Source organism: Phocoena sinus, chromosome 6 (assembly GCF_008692025.1).
Source record: "Phocoena sinus isolate mPhoSin1 chromosome 6, mPhoSin1.pri, whole genome shotgun sequence".
NCBI classification, from domain to species: Eukaryota; Metazoa; Chordata; class Mammalia; order Artiodactyla; family Phocoenidae; genus Phocoena; species Phocoena sinus.
The window spans coordinates 91554147-91558190 of NC_045768.1; the positions used below are offsets into that span (position 1 = coordinate 91554147).

At 37.4% G+C, this 4044-nt stretch overlaps 1 pseudogene; it reads right to left on the reverse strand.

The window, feature by feature from the left end:
• Window positions 1-1488: 1488 nt before the first annotated feature.
• Window positions 1489-1914, reverse strand: LOC116754953 (annotated as a pseudogene).
• Window positions 1915-4044: the final 2130 nt, after the last annotated feature.

The following is a 4044-nucleotide window of genomic DNA, read 5'->3' on the forward strand; positions in this document are numbered from 1 at the left end:
AGCCGCTCCGCGGCATGCAGGATCCTCCCGGACCGAGGCACGAACCCGCGTCCCCTGCATTGGCAGGCGGACTCCCAACCACTGCACCACCAGGGAAGCCCTATTTTTAAAGGAAGCTTCATGTGGTTTTCCATAGTGGCTGTACCTATTTACATTCCCACCACCAGTGTACAAGAGTTCTCTTTTCTCCACATCCTTGTCAACATTTGTAATCTCTTGTCTTTTTGATTATAGACATTCTAACAGGTGTGGGGTGATATCTCATGGTTTTTTTGTTTTGCTTTGTTTTTAACTTGAAGGTTAAGTTTCAGATTAATTTAAAGAAGTAGTGATAGAACCATAATTTCAGTGAAAATCAACACAATTTATACCTTAAAAAAACAGTTCAGAAATACCAAGTCAGGCAAGCATGTAAAATTCAGAGTATTAAAAAATGCAAGTGTGGTTGCCCACACAGATATATCCCTCAGAAGAAGATTTGAAGATGCTGAACAGAACCAAAGGAATTAGAAGCTGAAAGGGAGGCTTCTCTGAATAAGCAGACCAATTCTCTCATTTTATAAATGAGGTAAGTGGGCAGACATTAACTGCTGAAGCTCATTCATCTAGATTAGGGATGCACGTAGATCTAATTTCCAGTGCTACTTACAACTACATATATCTAAATGAGTTAGATAGTTATTAAGGAGATAACTATCCAGAACACATTAAGCCCACTGATTTAACCAAAACATGTCAAGATTAATACACATAGTGGAGGCTGAAATTGTTACTACAGTACAGCAGCACATCTCACATGTATAAAAGATTAAACGGGGCTTCCCTGGTGGCGCAGTGGTTGAAAGTCCGCCTGCCGATGCAGGGGACGCGGGTTCGTGCCCCGGTCCGGGAGGATCCCACATGCCGTGGAGTGGCTGGGCCCGTGAGTCATGGCCGCTGAGCCTGCGCGTCCGGAGCCTGTGCTCTGCAACGGGGGAGGCCACAGCAGTGAGAGGCCCGCGTACAGCAAAAAAAAAAAAAAAAACGATTTTAATGTTCACCTTTGATAAACACAATCAAGTTTCCATCCAGTTTTCTGATGTAAAGCAAAATGTACTTGCTTAAAATAATGTGCATTCTTCAGCTTTCTTCTACACTTTTTTGGCCATCTTTCAAAACTGAGCACTGAGTATTTGTAATGTAAACAATGTGATATGTATATTTTAATTGCATGTTTTAGGAATAAACAAAATCTAAATTTCAGTAACACACAGTGTATTTATAAAATGAAAATCTCTCTCAAAATATGCTTTTTACTGGGAAAAATAAATAAAACAGACAAATGGTTCTACACAAAGTAAAAATTAACTTTGGTAGATTTCAGTGTAGGACAGTCAGAAACAAGCATATTTGCCCTTATGTCCCCCACCCCACCCCCAGAGCTGCTCATCTTCAGAGTTAAGATTTTTAAAATATTTTAAATTGAGATAATTATGTTGACATTTTTTCTCATTCCACATCACCTTCAGTCAAGCTCTGAGCATTTATAATTAATTCTCTAATTGTTGGAAGCTTAGTCAAAAGCATCTGGAACACTGGTTGTTGAATTGTTAGCCCTAACACTTGCAATAACTTCTGTGACTGTCCACACACAGCAACTGCATTTGTCAGGTGGTCTATACCCTTCTCATATTCACCTTGGGCTAGTAACTCTTCACCAAGCCATAGTTATTGGAAGAAGAAATTCTGAATAGCTTCAGCATCTTTAAGGTCAGGTAACTTGGAAAGCCAACTCTCTCCTTGTCAAGCTTTTGTTTCTTTCTTCATTCTCACAGCCTGTTCTTGAATTTGGGGTCACTCTGTCTCGAGGTCAAAGTAAATGTAGTACCTGATGAAAAGTGTTCCACCCAAGATGGTGCTGTTCTGGCCCACCATCTTCTCTCCACGGAGGAGTGGGGTGGGTGGCAGTGGGGCCCCAAAAAAGGAATTGGCCCAGAACCTTCAGCAGATAGCTCCCCTCAGATCTGCTGCCCACTGTGAGGGACATGGAGAAAAGCCTCATCGTGGTTTTGATTTGCATTTCCCTGATGATTAGTGATGTCAACCACATTTTCATGTACTTTCTGGCCAAGATATCTGTGTGTCTTCTTTGGAAAAAATGTCTATTCAGATCCTCTGCCCATTTTTAAATCAGATTTAGGTTTTTTTAGTTTGATGTAGACCCACTTGTTGATTTTTGCTTTTGTTGTCATACCCAAAACATTCATTCCCAAGACTAATAACAAGGAGTTTTCCCATTTCCTTCTAGGGGTTTTATGGTTTCTTGTTTTGTATTTAAATCTTTAATGTAATATTTTATGAGTGGTGTAAGGGAAGGGTCTGGTTTCATTCTTTTGCGTGTGAATATCCAGTTTTCCCAACACCATTTATTGAAGAGACTATCATTTCCCCATTGTATATTCCTGGCTCCTTTGTTTCTGGGCTCTTGAATCTGTTCCATTGGTCTATGTGTCATCTTTTATGCTAATATCATACTGCTTTTTAAAAATTACAATAGCTTTGTAGTATAGTTTGAAATCAGTAATTATAGTGCCTCCAGCTTTGTTCTTTCTCAAGATTACTTTGGCTATTTGTTCTTTCTCAAGATTACTTTGGCTACATACAAATTTTAGGATTGTTTGTCCTACCATTGTGAAAAATGGCTTAGAATTCTGATGGAGATTGCATCGAATTTGTAGATTGCTTTAGGTAGTATGGAGATATTAACAATATTAATTCTGATCCATGAGTATGGGATAGCTTTCCATTTGTTTTTGTTTTCTTCAGTTCCTTTCATCTAAGTCTTATAGTTTTCATTGTGCAGATGTCAATTCATTTGTAAAATTTGTTCCTAACTACTTTATTGTTTTTGATGCTATTGTGAATGGGACTTTTTTTTTTCAGATAGTATGTTGCTATTGTATAGAAATACAACTAAATTTATGCATTGATTTTATATCCTGCAACTTTACTGAATTTGTTGTTAGTTTTTTTGGGGGGGTGGAGTCTTTGGGGTTTTCTATATTAAAATCATGTCATTTGCAAAGAGTTTTACTTTTTCCTTTCCAATATGGATGTCTGTTCTTTTTCTGTCTTTTCTGATTGCTCTAGCTAGGACTTTCAGTACAGTGTTCAATAGGAGTGGTGAGAGTGGGCACACTTGTGCTGTTTCTGACCTTAGAAGAAAAGCTGTCAACCTTTTATCATTGGATAACGTTTGCTGTGGGCTTGGGCTTGTCATATATGGCTTTGGTTGTCTTGAGGTTCATTCTTCCTATACCCAATTTTTTGAGCTTTTCTAAAAAAAAATTTTATGAAAAGATGTTGAATTTTCTCAAGCTCTTTTTCTGTGCCTATTGAAATGATCATATGACTTTATCTTTTATTCTATTTATATATCACATTGATTTGTATATGTTGAAACATCCTTTCGTCACAGGGATAAATCCCACTTGATCATGGTGAATGATCCTTTTAATGTGCTGCTGAATTTGGTTTGCTGGTATCTTGTTGAAATTTTTTTGCATCTATATTTATCAGGGATATTGACCTCTAGTTTTCTTTTCTAGTAGTATCCTTATTTGGCTTTGGTATCAGGATGCTGGCCTTGTAAAATAAGGAAGTGTTGGAAGTGTTCTCTCCTCTTTGATATTTTGGTAGAGTTTGTGAAGCATTGGTGTTAATTTTTTAAGTGTTTGATAAAATTCACCAGTTATCTGGTCCTGGGCTTTTCTTCATTGGTAGAGTATTGATTTCTGATTCAATATCCTTCTAGTACTTGGCCTATTCAGACTTTCTATTTCTTTCTGATTCAGTCTTGGTAAGTTGTATGTTTCTAAGAATATTTCCATTTTTTTCTAGGTTGTCCGGTTTGTTGACAAATAGTTTTTCAGAGTAGACTCATGATTTTTTGTATTTCTGTGGTATCAGTTGTAATGTCTCCTTTTTCATTTATATCTGATTTGGGTCTCCTCTCTTTTTTCCTTGGTTAGTCTAGCTAGGCGTTTGTCAGTTTTGTTTATCTTT